Genomic DNA, 24910 nt, shown 5'->3' with positions numbered 1-24910 from the left:
CGAGCAACGCCGCTGCCTCTGCCGCGGCAACATGGAAATAGCGCTCTGTGAACCTCGCTTCCTCCAATCTTTTTTCTCTTCAATGATAAAACGTATTTCTTCTGTTCTTAAGGGAGGGTCTGGTCAGAGCGAATGGACGGAATTCCCCTGTAGTTCGTTATTTCTATCACCGATTAAAGAGAAGCTTTATTCCTTCTGTAAAGACTTCTGAGTCTTTACTCCTGTTTTTGTTCTTTGTTGTTCTTTTTTTTTTTTGATTTTTCTTTTTCAGAAGAACTATCTCCATCGGGAAATCCAATGACCGTTCTTGCAGTTTTTCCTCAATTAAATGTTCCTCAGCATTCCAACCCTGTGCGTGCCATGAAGTCTACAAATATTTGTCATTTCTATACTTTCAGTGTCAACAGCCTCGACAAAACCATTGCATTCTCTCTATGACACACAGGAAAGCGATGTCACGTGCCATGCACATATCCAACTACTGCAGGAAATGGAGTTTCCAAACCAAACCATAGCTCTCCTTCATAGTTACGTAAGCATTCCATCTACTTCCTTGATTCATACACCATCATGTGTCCATTTGAGAGAGCCCACGTGTCTGGGGACACTGACAGCACATTCACTTGGATTCTAATTCAGAGAAATTTGAAAAACAGAATAGCTTTCCTTTGCCTCCAATGAGATCCTGAACAGAGTGCGTGGGACAAACATCGTGTTTTGTAAGGAACTCTTCACACTACCTGAAGGGAGGCTGTGGTGTGGTGGAAGTCAGCCTCTTGTCCCACATAACAAGCAATAGGACTGGAGGGAAAGGCCCCCTGTTGTGCCACAAGAGATTCAGGTCAGATGTTAAGAAATACTACTTGTTAAAGAAAGCAATCAGGTGCTGGAACGGGCTGCCCAGGGCAGGGGGGTGGAGTCACCATCAATGTTCAAGAAACGTTTACATCTTGTAGTGAGGCAAAGTTTAGAGGGAAAAAATCGTGACAGGAGAGTGCTAGGAATGAATGACCTCAGAGGTCTTTTCCAACCTATGAGCAATGTGGAGCCCTATGATTCCATACGAGCCAGAATCTCACCTTCAGCCCTCTGACAGCGTGGCTTTGTGCTCCAGACTCCTAGGGATGAGACCAACATGTAAATGGGGGGATTGAACACAAGCCCTCCTCCCCAGTTTGCAACGTGTTCTCAAGTAGCCAGCGTGCCACAAGTGCATCAGAGGTGATGGGCATGTTCTGTATCTGATCATCTTCTGCTAATACTTCAGCATGCAAAGAAGAGCACGAGACTTTCTCCAAAAACCTTCTGCTACAATCCAGTAGCTTGGCTCTACATGGTATTCTTGCTTCTAGATGGAAAGAAACAAACTTCCAGCTGTCCCATGTGGAGGACTGTGCTGCAGGGCATAGCTGCATCTGCTTTAAGAAGTCACCTCCCAAAGCACTTGGAAATCACTGACAGTTCAAGCAGCACCTTCATTTGCTTTTTGTAAGCAATCTCTTCCTGAAGGGGACAAAACAATTATTATCTTCCTCAAGGTCATCACGATCGTGGCGATAGCAACGAGTTCTTCTTGGGTTTGGTAGTCTTGGCAATCTCTAACATGAACCAAGGAGCATCTTCTTTTCAATTCCAACTTAAAATACTTCCAAGTAATCCCTCACATTCGCAGAAGCAGACTCTTCAGCAAGTACTCCATTGGTTATTCTTTCCATCATTCAGCAGATAATCTTTCCTCAGCTTTCCAGCCCTGTACCATCAGCAGTGTGCTCCATGCATTCGTGGTTTCCGTTGTTCTTACACTGTCAACAGCCGTTCCCCTGCATCCATAACACACCATAAAGGGACTCTCCCATGCACATTCCCCAGTACATCAGGAAGACGAGTTCTCAATCCATGTAGTTCCCACTTATCAGATTAGAAGAGCAGCCAGCAGTTCCCCCGAGACCACTGAGACAGCAGACTGTGTGTCTCCAGTCCTCCAAGAAATGAGAACTACCCACAAGAGGTGGCCACAAGCATTGCAGGCAAGTCTGTTCCACTTCCCCGTGTCGATACACTGCCACAGGCCTTTGAGCTGTTGTGGATGTGCGCAGTGGTGGATGACATTTTGCAACCTCTTGATTGCAACAGTGGCTGGATTCTGCACCCACCAACTCCCTCCACTACATTAGCATAGTGGGAGACTGCAGCAGCTGAAAACTCGGGCCTTGCTTTCAGTTCACTTCAATTTCTAACAAGATACCTGCTCATACACCCAAAGAAAACAGCACGGCACCTGGTGTGAAGGAAACTTGTCCCAATGGAGACATACATCCAGGTTTACATATAGGTGTAATATCACAGCACCCCATGGGACCTGCTATGGCCCTAGAACAGTGTTTGCAGGGAACATCTTTCCCCACAACACTCTTCCGCACTTTGTTGCCTTCAGCATCACAGAAGTCAGTGCCTCCAGCTCTATTCTATCTCTTTCACCTCTCACGCTTGTTCCACATCGGCCACTTTTGCCAAAAGTGAGATTCTGGGGGAACTAACATTCCCTCTAAGGATAAAGAAACCACAATCATAGCAGAAATAGATGCAGGCATTGGCACCAGATGTGAAAGGAAACTCAGACAAGAAGGTTGGCTTTCAAGAAGCCAGACAGAGCCTTCTTAACTCAACAATTTTCCGAACTCCAAGCCAGCCTGCCACACAGCACTCCCAAGTCTCTGGCTCTGTCAGCATCATGGACACCATCCACATTCCTACTCTTACGTCACACAGCACCAGCAGCATTTCAGCCACTGCATTGTGTTGGAAGAGAAATAGACACAAGTTTTATCCTCGACAGCTCTACACATTCCAAGCATGGAAACGACTCCCTCATTTCCACAATTCCAATCGACCCTGCAATCTTTTAAGCTTTACATTGGCAGCAGAGAAATAAAAAAGCAACGGAGCAAAGAGTTACCTGCACATCTCTGGCAATCTACACTAGCTCTGACTCTCCCAAAAAACCCAGCTTCTGGCTGACGTGAACAAGCCTCAGGAACATACAACACATCACTGAACAAAAACAAAAACAAACAAACAAACAAAAACTCCACCATTTTTGCTGCTCTTTCAAATTCAAGATATTCACATGAATATAAGGCCAGGAAATTCTATCATCAGTCCATCAGCGCATGGAAATAATCAAAGAGAAATGTAGCTGAGAAACTCCTCAAGAAGAAATAATGGTCATCCCCGTGGACACTGAAATTCAATCCCACAACATCTGGAATCCAATCAGTTTTAAAGCTCCTGATTAGGCCCCAAACTCTTCCCATAAACTGCACAGTACAGGACTTCATTTTAGGGAACATTCACCACTTCTCAGAAAGATTCCAACTCACCTGCTCAGCTCCAACAAATATGAAACTTTAAATTACATACAGCTCATACAGGAACTTTTTCAAATTATGACAGGAAACCACGGAATCGGAGATTCAGAATTGCTCAGGTTCCAAAAGGCCTTCAAGATCATCAAGTCCAACATCAGTGTAACCATAACGCTCCAACAATGCAAACTATGAGGCACTCAGGCCCAGTTTTGTCACACATAGCATCCTGCCCTCATGTGTTTGTTGGGACTTGCACAAGGAAGGTCAGGAGTTTCTGCAATGCTACCTTATCATTTCCAAGGGCATACAGTATGTCCAGAAAATGGGAAACGTGGAACACAGCCACCCTGGAAAGAAGGCCTATAAACACAAGTACAGTTATGAACAAACTCTACATCACAGTGTCACATCTAGATACACGACAAGTTTCACACAAGATGTACAAGCCATTACAGAGATGCATTACTCTACGCAAAGACACGACTTTTCTCATCAGAGGATCACCATTACCATGCAGGATGATGAAACTGGGAAAAAATGGTGCATAAATATTACAGGTCTTGACAACAACTATGAAATCAAACCACTGCCCACACAGCATCATTGCTGACCCACCTGCTGCTCACATTCAAGTCCAGCCACTCACCATCCTTGCTCTGCACTCACTACCTCTTCTTGCACCATGCATACATCCAACATGAAGCAGGCTGTCAGCTCCTAGCAACAGCACGTCATTGAGTGACAGCTGAAAGAAACTTCAGCACATCCAAGTCCTTTTCCTGACTGCTGAAATCACTTAAGCCAGCTATTCCAGACTACTGAGGGCTCTCTTCCACACTGAGCACCAGATTAAACTTTGACAACAAGGGAGGCCAATCTGACAAGTGAAAGACTTACCAGCCACGGCTCAGATCTCCTGCTTCACTGTCAGCAAATGTCATTCAACATGGAGACAAGGTGATCAACCCACAAAGTATCTCTTACCATACCAATTACCTGCTCGCAGAGTCTGCTCCATTCCTGTGTACTCAGCATTCAAACAATCCTCTTTCCTGTACAAGTTCTGCACACACAGCATCCCCACGACATTCCCAAATCAAACTCCCATGACTGTCTTCGCTTTTTGTTGTTAACTGGCAGCTTCAAAGGAGCTGCAGCCCAGCCCGTTTCTCCTCTACCTGTGCAAAGACCCTGTCAGGAGTGGATAGGGACACATTTCTTCCCTCAACATATCATCATGCAGAGAGGTTGTGAAGAGTTCAAATGAGAAAAAGAAATGATATGTGAGGTCACTAACAGCCCACCTCAAGACCTTTTCACTCAACACACACCCAGCACATGAGCTGGAGGGATGTTATCCAGCTCCACCAACAATGCAAAGTGTAAGCAAGCAGTCAAAGCAGGCTCACTGCTGCAAGCACACAGAAACTAAGAAACCAGAAGTTGAAGCCGTGTCTTGTGGGCCTAATTCGGAAGTTGCCCAGACTTTTCTTCACCATGTGCCATCCTGTGCACAGTCTTCCCTCAGCAGACTGTTGTGCAGAATGGTTGTGAAGAGTTTAAAGGAAGCAGAAATTATACATGGGGTCTTTCACATTTCATTTCTGAACTATCTCATCCTTGGCAATAAGCACACTGGGAAGAAAGTAAAACCTGCCAACAGTGCAAAGCTTAAGGCTGCAGCCAAAGCTGGCTCACTCTTGGAGGCACAAGAGATAACAGAACTGTAGATTCTTTCTCTTGGGTCCTTCAGACATATAACTTTCTCAGACACTTGTAGTATGCAGCTTCCTTTCACCTTCACCCTTTTCGCTTACACAGAAAAGTCTGCCTTCACGTGACTGAGACATTCACAGAGGAAGGAAGGATTCCCTCCAGTTCAACACATGCTTCTCAAAAGGAAAACGCACCATCAGTGCACGGAAAACATGAACCACATCCAGCCTGGAAGTGCAGGCCTCAATGTGCACAGATGACTGTGAAGGAGCTTCACATCTCAAGGTCACAGGGAGAACGGAATCCATTACTGAGACGGCATGCAGCAATTATAAGCCATTCTATCCATACAGCACTGTTCTACGTACACTTTATCAAGCAGAAACGATATTCTCAGGGGACTGCCATTGTCTCTAAGGACAGCGAAACCTGCATAACGATGCACACGATACAAGTCTCAGCACCAGGTATGAAAGGAAACCACTGGCCTGACAAAGCCGCACTGACTCAACTATTTCCTGTTCCTGTACCAGATTCAGATTCCAGCTTTCCCAGCAAAATAACCTCAGTGCCAGAATGCAACATGTCAGCATCTGTTACCGCACAAAGAGCTTTTCTTTTTTTTCTCCAATGACTTCTGAAGGAAACAGAAGCGTGTTGAAGGCCTGACAGATGAAAATATTCCAGGTACGAATGGACATTTCATCACCCAGTCCTGTGATTTCAACAGATCTTCCAGACTTTGAAAGATACCAGGCCATGGAGGCCGAGCAACAGACCTTGAAAACAAAGCCAGCAATGACATAAAACAAAATGAAGTGAACCCAGCCTTCCCAGGTTATGTCACTGAGCACTCCTGCACGTAAATGAAAACAATCAGATACATAAACTCAAACTAAACAACAGTAGAAAACAAAAAATACCCAACAAATACAAAGAACTAAGATACTTATCATCTCTAAAGAGATGAGAGAGAGGAAATTCAGACCCTCCATCTGCCCTGTCTCTATAGAGATTCATCCGATTTGCTGAGCAGCCATTAGGAAAAGAGAAAAGAAAGTTGACAACACCAGCAGAAATGCTGCTAGCAAAAAGCATTGCAGTCAATCATCGCTTGAAACTGACAACCCTGTTGTTCCTTTGTGCCCATCCAAAGAGGAGATACATGACTCAGATCATTTGCTGTGCTGGGCATTTCATTACAACGCAGCTCGTTAAGACCCAGTAGGACAATTGCAAGAGATCCTCCAGCTGTTACATGATATCACTGATATGGGAGCCACAGCATCAGCCCATGAAAATAAAAAAAAAAATACTGATCTCTGCCATTTATTCGGTCTCAGCAGATATGGAACTCGTTTCTAATTACTGATGCAGGTAATGAAAAGTGAGGCTTAGCTCAAAAAGGAAGGAACGACATCAAAAGCTACAGTGTTTGACTTGTCAACATTGACATGCAAACAAACTCACAATGAGATTTAAGATAAGGAATCTATTACGCATACAGTTTATCTGACGACTGAGTCGCTTCCCTTCGGGTGAAGATGAGAGAGGGAGAAACGGCACGAATTGAAAGGAGGCAGTGAGAGTGCAAACACTTCACAAGAACAGAATACAATCTCTCGACACGCCTCTGGCTACGGCACTGTCACTACCGCTGCACAAGCGAGAGAGGAACAAAAGTGCAAACTAGGGGCGTTGACAAAAAACAACTGAGCGAACGAGGATAGAGAAGAGGGAAGAGAGATGAACAAAGCCAACAGTCCCACAAACCAAGGAAGGCTGGAGCAAGGAGAGCAAATGCGACAACAGGCAACGTCAAATGCAAAGGGACAAGAGAAAGGGGAGCAAGGGAGGGAAAGATTCCAGAAAATAAAAAGGAACACCACAGGCAGTGAACAAAACACTCGCTATGCATATTCAGGATGTCAGGATCAAAACTCCGTGAAATCAGGGGACGTCAGAACTAAAGGTGCGTTTAATTTAGTAATAGAAAGAGAAGACTTTGTACTGCCAACACCCCGTCGGAAAAATAAGCCTGGAACAGGGAGGGAAAACGTGATATCGTGAAACGTCAAATGCAAAGGGCAGGCAAGCAGGAAGGGAGGGAGTGTGGAGGCGGCGCGGTGGCAGCACTCACCGTGAGGGCGTCGGGCTCGGCGGCGCGGTGCGCGGCAGCGTCTTCCCCGCGCGGTGGCGCGGCCTCGTCGGGCGGCGGCCGGGCCGGGAGCGTGTCGCAGCAGCTGCCGCCCGCGCAGCGCGGCTGGCTCTTGCGCGAGTCGGCGGTGAGCGACACGTCGTGCGAGTAGGAGCGCAGGAAGGCGCGCACGCCGTCGATGCCCACGAAGTGCGAGGCCGGCACGCCGCGCCACGCGCCGCCGGCCGAAGGCGCCGCGGCCGGCCGCGAAAGCCGCCGGCGCCGCAGGCGCAGCGCCAGCAGCAGCAGCAGCGAGGCGACCAAGAGGCACGACACGGCCGCCACGGCCAGCACCAGCCAGCGCGTCAGGCCGAGCGCGGGCTCGGCCGGCGCCGCCGCGCTGCCCAGCTCCGACAGCAGCTCGGCCACGCTCTCGGCCAGCACCACCGTCAGCGTGGCCGTGGCCGACAGCGCCGGCCGGCCCCGGTCCTTCACCACCACCACCAGGCTGTGCCGGGCCGCGTCGCGGGCCAGCGGCGAGCGCGCCGTGCGCACCTCGCCGCTCTGCAGCCCCACGCGGAACAGCCCCGGCTCCGTCGCCTTCGCCAGCTCGTACGACAGCCACGCGTTCTGCCCCGCGTCCGCGTCCACCGCCACCACCTTGGCCACCAGCGCGCCGGGCTCCGCCGAACGCGGCGCCAGCTCCACGCCCGCCCAGCTCCACGCGCCCGCACCCGCACCCGCACCCGGCGCCGCCGCCGACGCCGGCGGGTACAGCACCTGCGGCGCGTTGTCGTTCTCGTCCGCGATCAGCAGCCGCACCGACACGTTGCTGCTCAGCGGCGGCGAGCCGCCGTCCTCCGCCCGCACCCACAGCTCCACCTCGCGCACCTCCTCGTAGTCGAACGAGCGCAGCGCGTACAGCGCGCCCGTCTCCGCCTGCACCGACACGTACGACGACAGCGGCGCGCCCCGCAGCCGCCCCTCCCGCAGCCCGTAGCGCACGCGCGCGTTCGGACCCCAGTCCGCGTCCCACGCGCGCACCGTCAGCACCAGCGCGCCCTCGGCGTTGTTCTCCGACAGACGCGCGCTGTAGCGCGCCTCCGCGAACACCGGCGCGTTGTCGTTCACGTCCAGCACCCGCAGCGCCAGCACCGCGCCGCTCCGCAGCGCCGGCGACCCGCCGTCCGCCGCCCGCACCGTCACGTTGTACTCCGACGCCCGCTCGCGGTCCAGCTCCCGCGCCGTCACCACGCTGTAGTAGTCGTCCAGCGCCCGCTCCAGACGGAACGGCACGCTCTCGCCCAGGCTGCACCGCACCTCCCCGTTCGCGCCCGAGTCGCGGTCCTGCACGTGCAACAGCGCCACCACCGTCCCCGGCGCCGCGTCCTCCGAGATCTCGCTCAGCGCCGAACGCACCCAAATCTCGGGCGCGTTGTCGTTCACGTCCGTCACCGAGATCGACACCTTCGCCGTGTCGAAAAGCTCCCCTCCGTCTCGTGCTTGTACTTCGAGTTCGTATGAATCTCCTTCCTCGTAGTCCAGGTTTCTCACCAGCCTGATCGCTCCAGTGTCATGTTCCAGGTGGAAGAATTTCCTTGCTACGTTTGTCTGTTTTCTCAGCGAATATTTCACGTCCCCATAGACTCCGTCGTCGGGGTCAGTGGCGGTGACGCTGAGCAGCGTGGAGCCCACGGGCACGTCCTCGGGCACTCGCACCGTGTACACCGCCTGGCTGAACGCGGGCGCGTTGTCGTTGGCGTCCAGCACAGCCACGCGGATGCGCGCCGTGCCCGTCCGCGACGGATCGCCGCCGTCGCTCGCCCTCAGCAGCAGCTCGTGAAACGCCGCCTCCTCCCGGTCCAGCGCCTTCGCCAGCACCAGCTCGGGACGCTTCTCGCCGTCGCCTCCCGCCTGCACCGACAGCGAGAAGTGCTCGTCGCCGCTCAGCGCGTAGCTCTGCAGGGAATTCACACCCACGTCCGGGTCGTGAGCCTCCGCTAGTAGAAAACGCGATCCAATAGCTGACGTTTCACTAATTCTCAGTTCTTTTTCTGATTCCTCGAATGTGGGCGCGTTGTCGTTAATGTCCGTGATTTCCACTTCGATTGCATAAACCTTCATCTCGCCCTCCACGATCAGCTCACAGCGCAGCACGCATTCTGGATCGCTCTCGCACAGCTGCTCCCTGTCGATCCTCTCGGCCGTCACCAAGTGGCCGCTGCTCGCATGCAGAGCGAAATACTGCGTCCTGCCTTGGGACACCACGCGGGCGCCGCGCCCGCCGAGCGCCGCCGGCTCCAGCGCCAGCTCCTCGGCCACGTCGCCCACGAACGAGCCCTTCGGCAGCTCCTCGGGCACCGAGTAGCGCAGCTGCCCCCACGCCGCCTCCCACGCCGACACCAACACGCACCACAGCAGCGCCCGCTGCCTCCGGCACCACCGCCCTTCTCTCGCCGCGCACATCTCCCGCACGGAACCGCCGCCAACGAACCACCGCCGCTCACGCGCCGCTCCCACTCCGACTGCTTCTGCTTTCAATTCTCTCTTTCCTTCTCCTCCGGCTCCGGCTCGGCGTCCGCTGCCGACCGCTCCCGCCGCCCCTCCGCCTCGCTGCAGCACCGCTCCGCACCGCGGGGCCGCTCGCAGCCGCCCGGACGCCGACACAGCCAGCGAGCGAGCGAGCGAGCCGGGCCGCAGCGGGCGGGGCTGCCTGCAGCGCTCCGCTCCTTCCTCTCCTCCGCGGTGAACAGCGGCGCCCGCAGCCGACGCCCGGCACTGCACGCACGGCTCCACCGAGCAACGCCGCTGCCTCTGCCGCCGGAACCCCCCGCACCGCGCAACCCGGCTGCGTTCCCTCAGCATTTCGTTAATATTCCCGGCATTTCTTCTCCTGACACTTAACATGATTGTGACGAATGAGTACTTTATTCTGGGTGCTCATTACGTACAGGCGGCAGAAAGCTCCTCTTCAGTCTGAGATTTCTTACTCAGAGCAAGGAGAAATATTGTGATTTATTCCAGTTCCTTACACTGACTTTTTACCCGTTTCTGCAGAAGCACTAATTCCACGGGGATGGCCAGAGATTATTCTTTCAGTTGCTCTCGAATGGAACGTTCATCACTTCTCCAAAAGTCTTTAATTATCCGAGTACTGCACACATTTGTGATTCCTGTTGCTGCCATGTCATCTGCCTTCAGAAGTCCATCGCACCTTCATCTCACACAGGAAAGGCATTTCATGTGCTCTGCACATACCAGAATACAAAAGGAAGTGTAGTTCTCAACACAACCATTCCTCCCTATCATGGTGCAGGAGCCAGCAGCTCCCTTGAGCCCTCCCGGTAAAACGTGCAGTTGGCCACAAGCTCTCCACATCAGTTTGCAACATGTTCCCGAGTAGCCAGCGTGCCACAGGTAGATCAGAGGTGATGGGAACATTCAAGGCTTGGTGATTTTCTTCCTCCACGAAGAATGGGTAGAGGACCACGGTTGTGTTCTCCAAAACCATTTTTCCTCCAAGGCAAGGAAGGAAGCTTGGCTCTTTGTGGCATTTCTGCTTCCAGATGTCATGAGAGACACTGGGGGACGCTGCTCTAGGGTATAGTTGCTTTGACACAACTCTGCCTGGAGAAGTCATCTTCCACAGCACATGCAAGACACTGACAGTTCAAGCTGCATCTTCATTTGCTTTCAGTTGAGAGGACAAAACAATTATTCCTTTTTCCAGAACCATCTTGATCAACGAGATGGAAACGTGATCATCTTGGGTCTGTCATGTCTACATCATAGAGAGGAGGATCCTTATTCTTAATTCCAATTCTGAATACTTCTGAGTTGTAGAAGTATTTAGACTCACATCTGTAGAAGCAGCCTCTGCACCACAAACTCCATTAATTTTCCTTGCACTCATTCTGCCATTCATTTTTATTGTTCTTTCCAGCACTGCAACATTAACTTAGTACTACATTCACTGGTGAATTCTCTTCTTCCCTCAATGTCAACAGCCTACAATTACCTACTTGCTCTCCTGTATCCATAACACACTGCTAAGGGAACCTTCCATGCACATTCTCCAGTGCATCATGAAGATGAGTTCCCAATCCAAGTTGTTCCCCCCCTGTTGGCATAGACCAGGAGCCAGGAGTTCCCCTGAGCCCTCGGAGATGGCAGGCTCTGTGCCTCCAGTCCTCCAATAAACCAGAACAACCCACAAGAGGTGGCCACAAGCATTGCAGACAAGTCTGTACCTCTTCCCCGTGCAACCAGCATGCCACATGGCACTGAGAGGCTGTGGATACATGCAGTGCTGGACGACCTTTTGCTACCTTCTGATTGCAACAGCGGGTAGAGCAGCGTGGCCGCCTTCTCAAAAACTCCTTCCTCCAAACCAGTAGCTCAGTCATCTCAAATAATTCGGATTCTAATCATAAAGGAACAGCTCATCGTTGTGAGGCATACTATTGTAGTGCGCAGTTTCATTGACACAACCTCGCCTTAAAATGAGCACTTGGAAGTCAATGAAAATTGAACTTGCATTTTCATATGTCATGATTTTACAGCCTGTGATATTGGTTGAAGCCTCGTACAAACAAGATTGCCATTCCTGATCACCACGGTGTTGAAAGAAATATGCTCAGTGAAACAGGCACTAACCTGGACACAGTATTAGCAGTCAAAACTTGGTACAGGAAAATACACTGCTGAACCATCAATCCTCCTGATTCAAGGGAAGGCTTGATGCTCTTCTACTGACTGTGATCCCTACGTCTGGGTTGCAAGAACAATCATCTCCAGCCTTCGGACAACTAAGATATGTGCAAGTGAGCATCCACACAAAAGTGACACAGAAATAATTTCTGCCATTCTTACCTGGGCCGTCTGCAGTCACCAGATCTCTCTTGTATGTTTGCACACTTGGAGATTGGAACAGTTGGAAACTCTGGCTTTGCTTACATTTCACTTACTTTCTAACCAGGTACCTATATTGCAAGAAAACACCACGGCACTTGCAGTGCAGTGACACACATCCAGGTGCACACGCAGGTGTAATAGGACAGCAATACAACGCAGCTGCTATGGCCCCACATCAGTGTTTCCAAGGAACACCTTCCCCCACAACACTCTTCCTCCCTTCTTTGTCTGCAGCATTACACAACTCAGTGCCTCCACTCCCATTCTACCTCTTTCACTTCTCAGGCCTGCTCTACATACGTGGATTTTGCCCTTCACTTGATACTGGGGGAACCAACGTCGCCTTTGAGGACAAAGAAAACGGGACGATAGCAGAAATGGTGTTGGCATTGGCATCAGATGTGAAAGAAAATCCAGACAAGAAGAAGGAAAATCCAGCCTTCAACAGTCCAGTCAGACCTTCCTTAACCCAACAATTTTCAAAGCTCTAAGCCAACATCTCACACACTGCATTCTAAAGCCTCTGGCTTTTATCAGCACCAGGGACAATATCCATGCTCCTAATAGCTATCAGACAACAGAAAGAGCACTTCATTCACTGACATTGTTTTGAACGACAAATATACACAAGCTTTAGCCTTCACAGCTTCACACAGTCAAAGCCTGCAAATGACTCCTTCATTCCCTCAATGCTAATGCACCGTCCAGTCTGCTAAGGTTTATGTCCAGAGCAGAGAAATGAAGAAAAAAGAAAGCAGAGATTTGCAAGTGCAGCTTTGCCATTCCACACCGGCGCTGACTCTCCTGAAACACCCAAATAGGGGCTGACGTGACAAAGGCTCATGAACACACAGCACAGTGCTATGAGTAAATCAAGAAAGAAAAATACAACACCATTTTGGCTGCTTTTTCACATTCGACACACAGACATGAACATAAGGCCAGGAAATGCTGTCCTCAACCAAACAGCACATGGAAGCACTCTAAGAGAAATGTGGCCGAGAAACTCTTCGAGAAGGAATACTGGCCATCCCTGGGCACACTAAAATTCAATCCCACAACATCTGGAATCCCATCAGTTTTTAAGCTGCAGATCAGGCCCTAAACTCTTCCACTGAACCACACAGTAGAGGATTTCATGTTAGGAAACACTCAGCACTTCTCAGAAAGATTCCAACTCTCCCACTCATCTCCTATGAATATCAAACTTCAAACGATGAACAGGAGGTAACAAAGGAACTTTTTCAAATTATTTCAGGAAACCACACAATCACACAACCATAAAATTGCTCAGGTGCCAACGACCTTCAAGATCAGCAAGTCCAACATCAATGTCACCAGACGACCCTACCTCTAACAACCCAAATTCAGTCTCAGTTTTGTCACACAAAACATTCTGTCTTCATGTGTTCATTCAGACTTGCTCAGGCAAGGTTAGGAGTTGCTGCAATACAGCCTTATCATTTCCAAATACAAATGCCTAGTCCAGAAAATGGGAAACATGGAACACAGCCATCCTGGGAAGAAGGCCTACAAACAGCTTTACAGCTATCAAGAAACTCTACGTCACGATGTCACATCCAGATACACGAGAGGTTTCACACAGGATTTATCAGAAACTGGAGATATGTGCTATCATTCTACACACAGAGAGAAATTCTGTCATCAGAGGATTACCATCACCATGCAAGGTAATGAAACTGCGATCAAATGGTGCATCCACATTACTGCTCTTGACACCAACTATGGAATCAAATGCAGCATCTTTGCTGACCCACCTGCTGTTCACTTTCAAATCCAGCCACTCACCATCCTACCTCTGCATTCACTACCTTTTCTTGAACCACGGATACATCCAACATGAAGCAGTCGCTCAGATCCTCGCAGCAGCACCTCATTCAGATACAGGTCAAGAACACAAAAGCATATCCAAGTTCTCCTCCTCACAGCTGGAAACATTCAAGTCAGGTCGTCCAGAGCAATGACGGCTCTCTCCCACACTGTCTACTAGCTTAAGCTTTGACAACAAGCAAGGCAAAACTGATAAGTGAAGCAATTACTTACCAATCTTCAGATCTTGCTATGCAGGCATGGCAAATGTCATTCCACATGAAGCTAAAGTGATGGACCCACAAAGTGGCTCTCACCATTCCAATTGCCTTGCAGCAATGGCTGCTCCATTCCTATCAAGTCAGCATTCAAACTACCCTCTTTCCTCCACAATTTCTTCATACATAGCATCCCCAAGCCATTCCCCATTCATATGCCTGTGATTCTCTTCAGTATCTGTTGATACCCAACAGCTTCAAAGGACCAGTAGCCCAGCCCATTCCCCTACAACATGCAAAAAGACCGCGACAGGGCTTGACACAAGAACATTTTTTCCAACAACTTATCATCACACAGAGAACTTAGAAGGAGTTTAAACGTCAAGCAGAAATCATATATAAGGTCATTAACCTTTGGTTTCAAGACCAACGCACCTGAGACACCCAGCACATGAGCTACTGGGAAGTCATCCAGCCCTGCCAACAACGCAAAGTGTAAGGTGGCAGTCAAAGCAAAATCATGGTTGGAAGCACACAGAAATAAAGAAACCAGAAGTTGGAGTCTCTCTCTATCGGCCTATTTTACAAGTGAAGACTTCTGAGAAACTATAAAACATCCTCTTTAATCTCCTTCTTCCTCTTACCTCATACTGAAAATCTTGCCTACAGCTGATTGACACCTTCTCAAAGGAAGGAAGAATTTCCTGTACTACAACACTCTCGTTTCCCAGTGTAACAACACTGGCCAGAAATGGAAAACATGAACCACATCCATCCAGGAAGTACAGGCTGGAAGACATGAAAACCACAGTGTAGGAGATGTACATAATAGGCATACAGGATACCAGGGATGGATAAATGAGGATTCACACTTCCATTAGATGCCATTCTAGCTCCAAAGAGCTGTTCCACAAACAACTTTGGAGAGCAATTCATTTGCAGGCAACTATCATTGCCTCTAATGACGGGGAAATGAGAATTATGCCGCTACCAGCACAGAACTTTGCACCAGCTCTGAAATCAAACCCTTACCCTTCTCAAAACCACACTCACTACTTCTTAGGTTCAACACCAGCCTCTCACCTTCTTCTCTCAACATTCACAGACTTCACTTGCATCACCAACTATAACAGCACTGGGCACTAACTTGATCATGAACAACACTTCATTCAGCACTGCTTTACAGAAACCTAAGATTATTAAATTATTCCTACTGACAGCTTTCATCATTCAACACATGTACGGAAACATCTCCACCATTGGGTATTTATAACTGATATTCTACTCTTGAAATGGCTATAAAGGGCTATCAGCTACACTGTGATCCCTCTTTAGCATTCAAAAACAAACGAGGCAATAATGTTGAATCTACCAGAGTGATAAACAGCACTGACGCTGTAGAGACATCACTCTTGCATCTGCCCAAACATTATGAAACTAAACATTAAAGTGACAAAACCCCAACATGGCAGATGCCACAGCAAGTGTTAACACAGATACACCCAGCTCTATTCCTATGAGGTCATCAGGACGCTGACAGAAGGCTGGGAAACGGCAAAACACATCCCCTGCTTTCCTCACAAGCCATTCACACACAGCACCCCCAAAACGAGTAGGTAAACACTACCGGCTGTAGAGATTGCCACTGATTGTGATTACAGGCAAACAGCTAACGCCAAAGGACTATTTGGTCATTCGATTCATCAAGCACATTGATCAATGGGAAGTGCAAGTAGATACAGAATTCCTGAAAATAAAAAGGAACACCACAGGCAGTGAACAAAACACTCGCTATGCATATTCAGGATGTCAGGATCAAAACTCCGTGAAATCAGGGGACGTCAGAACTAAAGGTGTGTTCAATTTAGTAATAGAAAGAGAAGACTTTGTACTGCCAACACCCCGTCGGAAAAGTAAGCCTGGAACAGGGAGGGAAAACGTGATATCGTGAAACGTCAAATGCAAAGGGCAGGCAAGCGGGAAGGGAGGGAGTGTGGAGGCGGCGCGGTGGCAGCACTCACCGTGAGGGCGTCGGGCTCGGCGGCGCGGTGCGCGGCAGCGTCTTCCCCGCGCGGCGGCGCGGCCTCGTCGGGCGGCGGCCGGGCCGGGAGCGTGTCGCAGCAGCTGCCGCCCGCGCAGCGCGGCTGGCTCTTGCGCGAGTCGGCGGTGAGCGACACGTCGTGCGAGTAGGAGCGCAGGAAGGCGCGCACGCCGTCGATGCCCACGAAGTGCGAGGCCGGCACGCCGCGCCACGCGCCGCCGGCCGAAGGCGCCGCGGCCGGCCGCGAAAGCCGCCGGCGCCGCAGGCGCAGCGCCAGCAGCAGCAGCAGCGAGGCGACCAAGAGGCACGACACGGCCGCCACGGCCAGCACCAGCCAGCGCGTCAGGCCGAGCGCGGGCTCGGCCGGCGCCGCCGCGCTGCCCAGCTCCGACAGCAGCTCGGCCACGCTCTCGGCCAGCACCACCGTCAGCGTGGCCGTGGCCGACAGCGCCGGCCGGCCCCGGTCCTTCACCACCACCACCAGGCTGTGCCGGGCCGCGTCGCGGGCCAGCGGCGAGCGCGCCGTGCGCACCTCGCCGCTCTGCAGCCCCACGCGGAACAGCCCCGGCTCCGTCGCCTTCGCCAGCTCGTACGACAGCCACGCGTTCTGCCCCGCGTCCGCGTCCACCGCCACCACCTTGGCCACCAGCGCGCCGGGCTCCGCCGAACGCGGCGCCAGCTCCACGCCCGCCCAGCTCCACGCGCCCGCACCCGCACCCGCACCCGGCGCCGCCGCCGACGCCGGCGGGTACAGCACCTGCGGCGCGTTGTCGTTCTCGTCCGCGATCAGCAGCCGCACCGACACGTTGCTGCTCAGCGGCGGCGAGCCGCCGTCCTCCGCCCGCACCCACAGCTCCACCTCGCGCACCTCCTCGTAGTCGAACGAGCGCAGCGCGTACAGCGCGCCCGTCTCCGCCTGCACCGACACGTACGACGACAGCGGCGCGCCCCGCAGCCGCCCCTCCCGCAGCCCGTAGCGCACGCGCGCGTTCGGACCCCAGTCCGCGTCCCACGCGCGCACCGTCAGCACCAGCGCGCCCTCGGCGTTGTTCTCCGACAGACGCGCGCTGTAGCGCGCCTCCGCGAACACCGGCGCGTTGTCGTTCACGTCCAGCACCCGCAGCGCCAGCACCGCGCCGCTCCGCAGCGCCGGCGACCCGCCGTCCGCCGCCCGCACCGTCACGTTGTACTCCGACGCCCGCTCGCGGTCCAGCTCCCGCGCCGTCACCACGCTGTAGTAGTCGTCCAGCGCCCGCTCCAGACGGAACGGCACGCTCTCGCCCAGGCTGCACCGCACCTCCCCGTTCGCGCCCGAGTCGCGGTCCTGCACGTGCAACAGCGCCACCACCGTCCCCGGCGCCGCGTCCTCCGAGATCTCGCTCAGCGCCGAACGCACCCAAATCTCGGGCGCGTTGTCGTTCACGTCCGTCACCGAGATCGACACTTTCGCCGTGTCCGATAGGGCACCTCCGTCCCTTGCCCTCACTTTCAGTTCGTGGAACTCGGCTTCCTCGAAGTCCAGATTCATCACCAGCCTGATGGCTCCCGTCTCCGGCACAAGATGGAATATCTTTGAAGCTTTCTCGGAAATCTCTGGAAATGAATATTCTACGTCTCCATTGGTTCCGTCGTCGGGGTCGGTGGCGGTGACGCTGAGCAGCGTGGAGCCCACGGGCACGTCCTCGGGCACTCGCACCGTGTACACCGCCTGGCTGAACGCGGGCGCGTTGTCGTTGGCGTCCAGCACAGCCACGCGGATGCGCGCCGTGCCCGTCCGCGACGGATCGCCGCCGTCGCTCGCCCTCAGCAGCAGCTCGTGAAACGCCGCCTCCTCCCGGTCCAGCGCCTTCGCCAGCACCAGCTCGGGACGCTTCTCGCCGTCGCCTCCCGCCTGTACCGACAGCGAGAAGTGCTCGTCGCCGCTCAGCGCGTAGCTCTGCAGGGAATTCACACCCACGTCCGGATCGTGAGCCTCGGGCAGGGGAAATCGCGCACCCGGGGCTGTTATCTCACTTATTTTCTCCTCCATCTCCAACTTCTTGAAGTTTGGAGCGTTGTCATTAATATCCGTGATTTCTACTGTTATAGAATAAACCTTCATCTCGCCCTCCACGATCAGCTCGCAGCGCAGCACGCATCGGGGTTCGCTCTCGCACAGCTGCTCCCTGTCGATCCTCTCGGCCGTCACCAAGTGGCCGCTGCTCGCATGCAGAGCGAAATACTGCGTCCTGCCTTGGGACACCACGCGGGCGCCGCGCCCGCCGAGCGCCGCCGGCTCCAGCGCCAGCTCCTCGGCCACGTCGCCCACGAACGAGCCCTTCGGCAGCTCCTCGGGCACCGAGTAGCGCAGCTGCCCCCACGCCGCCTCCCACGCCGACACCAACACGCACCACAGCAGCGCCCGCTGCCTCCGGCACCACCGCCCTTCTCTCGCCGCGCACATCTCCCGCACGGAACCGCCGCCAACGAACCACCGCCGCTCACGCGCCGCTCCCACTCCGACTGCTTCTGCTTTCAATTCTCTCTTTCCTTCTCCTCCGGCTCCGGCTCGGCGTCCGCTGCCGACCGCTCCCGCCGCCCCTCCGTCTCGCTGCAGCACCGCTCCGCACCGCGGGGCCGCTCGCAGCCGCCCGGATGCCGACACAGCCAGCGAGCGAGCGAGCGAGCCGGGCCGCAGCGGGCGGGGCTGCCTGCAGCGCTCCGCTCCTTCCTCTCCTCCGCGGTGAACAGCGGCGCCCGCAGCCGACGCCCGGCACTGCACGCACGGCTCCACTGAGCAACGCCGCTGCCTCTGCCGCTGCAACATGGAAATAACGCTTTGCTTCTTCCAATCTTTATTCCCTCCAGTGAGAAAACATACTTCTTTTATTCTGCAAGGTTTTTATGATTAGAGCGAAAGTACGGAGTTCTCCTGCAGGTCGTTATTTCTAGCAGTGAGTAGGGAGAATCTTCATTCCTTCATTAAATACTTCTGAGTCTCCCCTCGTTTTTGCACAAGGTCTATCTCCTTCGGGAACTCCAACGACCTTTCTTGCAGTTCTTCCGATTGAAAATCTTCCTCAGCTTTCCAGCACTTTACAAGTCACGGAGTCCAGATAGATTTCTCTAGATTCTATGTCAACAGCCTAGACAAAAGCCCTGCACGGTCTCTATGCGACATGGGAAAGGGATGCCTTGTGCCACGTGCATATCCAACAGCAACAGAAACTGGATTTCCCATACCAAACCACTGTGAACTGCCATGGTTATTCAGACAGTTTGTCTGCTTCCCTGGTTCACACATCGTGCTCCTGTCCATTTCAGACTGTCTGCATTTCTGGGAGCAATGACTGCACATTCAGTTTGAATCTAATTTGGAGAAATTTGAAAAACTGAATGGCTGCCCTTTGGATTCAATGAGATCCTGAACAGACGGCATGGAACAAACACTGTGTTGTGTAAGGAACTCTCCACACTACCTGCAGGCAGGTTGTGGTCAGGTGAAAAGCAGCCTCTTCTCCCATACAACAAGCAATAGGACTGGAGGGAATGGTTCCAAGTTGTGCCACTGGAGATTCGGTATTGATGTTAGGAAATACATCTCTGAGAAGTCAGAGGCTGCATTGGGCTGCCCAGGGAGGGGGTGGAGGCACCATCAATGGAGGCGTTCAAGAAACGTTTAGATGTTGTACTGAGGGAAACCATTCCATGGAAAACATTGCTGATAGGTGGACGTTGGACTGAATGATCTTAGAGGTCTTTTCCAATCTTGGTGATTCTGCAATTCTATGTTGCAGGAGCCAGGATCTCCCCTGAACCATTTCGCGGGGTTGGCTTTGTGCTCCAGACCTCCGAGGGAAGACACCAACATGAACATGGTGGGATTGAACACAAGCCCTCCTGCCCAGTTTGTAACATGGTCCCGAGTAGCCAGCATGCCACAGGTATATCAGAGGTGATGGGCATGTTGAATGCTTGATGATCTGCTGCTAATACTTCAGAATGCATACATGACCACGACACTGTTCTCCAAAAACCTTTTCCTGCAAGCTGCTCGTTTGGCTCTACATTACATTTCTGCTTCTAGATGTAAAGAAACAAACTTCCAGGCGTCCCATCAGGGGGACGCTGCTGCAGGGTATCGTTGCACTGACACAACTCTGCTTTAAGAAGCCATCTCCGCAGCACTCCAAAGTCACCGACAGTTCAAGCAGCATCTTCATTTGCTTTTTGTAAGCAAGGCTCTTCGTGGAGGGGACAAAACAATTATTTCTTTCTCCAACGTCATCATGGTCATGGCGATGGCAATGTGCTCTTCTGCCATTTGTCTTTTCCAACACGCTGCAAGGAGAATTCTACTTTTAATTCCAACTTAAAGGACTTCTGAGTATTATCTCACATCCGCAGAAGCAGCCTCTCCACCAGGTACTCTATAATTATTCCTTCACTCATTCTGCAGTTAATTTTTGCTCACCTTTCCAGATTGCATGATCAACGGTGTGCTACTTTCACCTCTGGTTTCTATTGTTGTGTCAATGTCAGCAGACTACAAGAAACTGTTCCCCAGTATCCATAACACGTCATAGTGCAGGGAAGGGTCCCTTTTTCTCCAGTGCTTCAGGAAGATGAGTTCCCAATCCATGCAGTTCCTCCTTTTCGGATCAGAAGAGGAGCCAGAAGTTCCCTGAGCCCGCTGAGATGGCAGACTGTGCCTCCAGGCCTCCAAGAAATGAGAACAACCCACAGGAGGTGGCCACAAGCACTGCAGACAAGTCTGTTTCACTTCCCCTGGTAGCTAGCATGCCGCAGGGCCTCAAGAGTTTGTGGGTGTATGCAATGCTGGATAACCTTCTGATGCCTCTTGATTACAAGAATGGGTAGAAGAGCATGGCTGTGTTCTCCAAAACTCCTTCCTGCTAAGCAGTAGCTCAGCCATATATCAGAATAATTATGAAGAAAGGCCTGATCCATGGAAGAGGCACTACTGCGGTGCAGAGCTGCACTGACACAACTTTGCCTTAACAAGCTCTCTCACAGCGCTCTTGCAAGTCAATGAAAATTCAAGCTGCATTTTCTGATGCCATGATTTTACATCCAGTGCTGCTGGGTGGAGGATCACGCAAACAAGATCGGCATTCGCGATTGCCGTGTCATGAAAGAAAGGGGCTTAATGAAACAGGCACAGACCTTGACACAACATAGCAATCAAAACATGCTGCAGCCAAACACACTGCTGACCACCAGTCTCCCTATTTTAAGGCCGGCCTTTGCTCTTGTACTTCCTGTGAACCTCTAAGTTGCAAGAAGATAAGAATACTCCGTGACCTATGGAAAATGACTGCATGTACAAGTGAGCAAGGAAGTGAAGGAGAAACGATTTCTGCCATTCTTTGCCAGGGCAGTCTGCACCCGAGGGTTCCCACTTGTATCACTGCACTCCTGCAGTCTGGAATAGACAAAAACCTTGCTTTCATTTCACTTCAACTTCTAACAAGAGACTGTGAGAGGTAGACTGTGCTTCTGCAGTGGAAGTTTACAGTATTTTCTGTATGTAGTGCAGGCCCTTACTGGATTTGTAAGCTTCCTGTGAAACAGTTGTCTCTAGTATTGTCTGGGTGTAGAGTAGGCCTTTACTGAACTTGCAATACTCTTGTGAATCTCTTGCATATGTTATTTATTTAAAACAAAGCTGATGAATAGATTGAAGTTGAGAATGGGGTGTACTAACTCAGGAAGGACTGAGACAGCACAAGATAAGGAAAATACGCAGGATGGGGAGAGCCCAGCACAGGACAGAGCGGAGCTGCCAACTTTGAAATATCTCCCTCCGATCAAAGTACAAAGCAGAATGGATGAGCTAACTTGGGCATACTGGAGATATCTGCAATGTTTCAAAGAACAAAGCGTACCTAAAGACAACAGTTTAGTAACAATCCTTATATAGGCATGTACCACGGCAACAGCATTGGGAAGACTGGGATCCTGAGACACAACCAAAGAGTGCCAGGAGGGGTATTACCTGAGCCGGGGCCAGGGTACAGAGCAGCATGAATTTCACTGGCTGGGGTGCAATTTCTCCCTTGCCAGTAGGGGACGTGTGTCCGTTATTCCAATAATCAATGAACCTTGCTGTGATCACTAAGATCTTTGACTAACTAGAAATCTTTGATTTTGACTGTGTTTCTCACAGTACCTACACATACGTGAGAAGAAAATACCACGGTACCTGCTCTGAAGGAAACTGTATCCCATTAGAGAGAGTCACCCAGGTGTACATGCTGGTGTAAAATGACAGCACTACAGTGCATCTGGCATGGCCCTACATCAGTGTTTGTAGGGGACACATTCCCCCACACCACTCTTCCGTTCTTTTTTGCCTTCAACATCGCAGAAGTCAGTGCCTCCAGCTGCATCCCAGCTCTTTCATTTCTCAGATCTGCTCTACATATGCAGCTTCTGCTAAATACAAGATTCTCAGGGAACCAGTACTGTCTCTATGGACAAGGAAACCAGGATCGTAGCAGAAATGGCACAGGCCTTAGCAGCAAACGTGAACTCAAACCTAAACTCTCAGCCTTGACAGCTCTACGCAAAGTACGGAATCGACTCCCTCCTGTCCACCATTCTAAGGGATCTTTGCAATCTGTTAAGATTTACCTCGGCAGCAGAGAAATAAAAAAGGAGGAGAGCAGAGTTACCTGCACATCTCTGGCATTCTACTCCAGCTCTGGCTCTCCTGCAATACCCAGCCAGTGGCTGACGTGAACAAGTCTCATGAACAGACAACACAGAACTAAGAAGTAAAGAAAACACAACCACCATTTTTGCTGCCATTTCGAATTCAACATATGAACATGGACATAAGGCCAGGAAATGCTTCCAGCAGTCAAGCAGCACAGGGCAACTCTTCAAGAAAGATTGGTGGTCTTCTCTGTAAGCACTAAAATCCAAACCCACAACACCTCGAACTTAAAGATTTTCAACTTGCAGCTAGGGCCCTAAATTCCTCCCCTCAACTACACAGCACACAATTTCATTTTAGGAATATTTCAACAACTCTCATAAAGTTTCCAACTCTCCTGCTCAACCTCGGTGAATATGAAACTTCAGATGAAAAAGAGAGAAGATGGGCATTTTTTCAAATTATTTCAAGAAAACATAGAATCATAGAATTGATCAGAATGGAAAAGACTTTCCAGATCTTCAAGACCAACCTCAACCTAACCATCCTACCCGAACTCTAACAACCAAATCCAGGATGGATTCAATCCCAGGTTTTTCACACAAGACATTCTGCCTTTATGTGTTTGTTGAGACTTGCTCAAGGAAGGCCAAGAGTTCCTGCATCACAGCCTTTACATTTCCAAATGCATCTGCTCTGTTCAGAAGATGGGAAATGTGGCACACAGTCACCCTGGGCAGAAGGCCTATACACAGAATTACAGCTTTGACAAAACTCTTCACCACAATGTTGCACTTAAATAGCCTAGAGGCTTCTCCCAAGATTTATAACACGTTAAAGATATGCATCACTCTGTATACAGAGAAAAATTTTGTCGTCAGAGGATCACCATTACCATGCCAGACGATGAAACTGGGAAAAAATATGTTGCATAAATATTACAGGTCTTGACAACAACTATGAAATCAAACCACTGCCCACACAGCATCATTGCTGACCCACCTGCTGCTCACATTCAAGTCCAGCCACTCACCATCCTTGCTCTGCACTCACTACCTCTTCTTGCACCATGCATACATCCAACATGAAGCAGGCTGTCAGCTCCTAGCAACAGCACGTCATTGAGTGACAGCTGAAAGAAACTTCAGCACATCCAAGTCCTTTTCCTGACTGCTGAAATCACTTAAGCCAGCTATTCCAGTCTACTGAGGGCTCTCTTCCACACTGAGTACCAGATTAAACTTTGACAACAAGGGAGGCCAATCTGACAAGTGAAAGACTTACCAGCCACAGCTCAGATCTCCTGCTTCACTGTCAGCAAATGTCATTCAACATGGAGACAAGGTGATCAACCCACAAAGTATCTCTTACCATACCAGTTACCTGCTCGCAGGGTCTGCTCCATTCCTGTGAACTCAGCATTCAAAAAATCCTCTTTCCTCCACAAGTTCTGCACACACAGCATCCCCACGACGTTCCCAATTATTCTCCTATGATTGTCTTCAATATTTGTTGATAACAAACAGCTTCAAAGAAGCAGCAGCCCAGCCCATTTTTCCACTACATGTGCAAAGATGTGTCAAGGGTGGATACAAGGACATTTGTACCCTCGGCATCGTGCAGAGAGGTTGTGAAAAGCTTCAATGGAAAGCAGAAGTTATATATAGGGTCGTTATCATTCCATTTCAAGAACACCTCACTTTACACACCCAAAACATGTGCTCTTGGCACGTCCTCCTACTCTGCCAACAATGCAAAAGGGTAAGATGGCAGCCAAAGCAAGCTCACTGTTGGAAACATAGAGAAACTAGGAAACTGTAAGTTGCTTCCCATCGGCCTATTTTGGAAGCTGCCAGGTCTTTTCTTCAACATCTCCCATCCATGGCACGGTCTTCCCTCAACAGATCAGTGCACAGAAAGCTTGCAAAGAGTTTAAAGGGAAGGAGAAATGATACATGGGATCGTTAATGTATCATTTCAGGGCTCTATCGCCCTAGGCAATAAACACACGTCAGATTGGGAAGA

At 51.1% G+C, this 24910-nt stretch overlaps 2 pseudogenes across 2 annotated transcripts; both read right to left on the bottom strand.

The window, feature by feature from the left end:
- Positions 1-7158: 7158 nt before the first annotated feature.
- On the bottom strand, positions 7159-10017 carry LOC306951700 (protocadherin gamma-A5 pseudogene; annotated as a pseudogene). Its single transcript has one exon. The product of its transcript is annotated as a protocadherin gamma-A5 pseudogene (transcript).
- Positions 10018-16138: 6121 nt separating this feature from the next.
- Positions 16139-18997, bottom strand: LOC306951699 (protocadherin gamma-A5 pseudogene; annotated as a pseudogene). The gene has a single exon. The product of its transcript is annotated as a protocadherin gamma-A5 pseudogene (transcript).
- Positions 18998-24910: the final 5913 nt, after the last annotated feature.

The sequence above is a fragment of the Tetrao urogallus genome (genome assembly GCF_951394365.1).
Source record: "Tetrao urogallus genome assembly, chromosome: 14".
Classification (NCBI taxonomy): domain Eukaryota; kingdom Metazoa; phylum Chordata; class Aves; order Galliformes; family Phasianidae; genus Tetrao; species Tetrao urogallus.
This window is presented reverse-complemented; position numbering and strand designations above follow the sequence as displayed.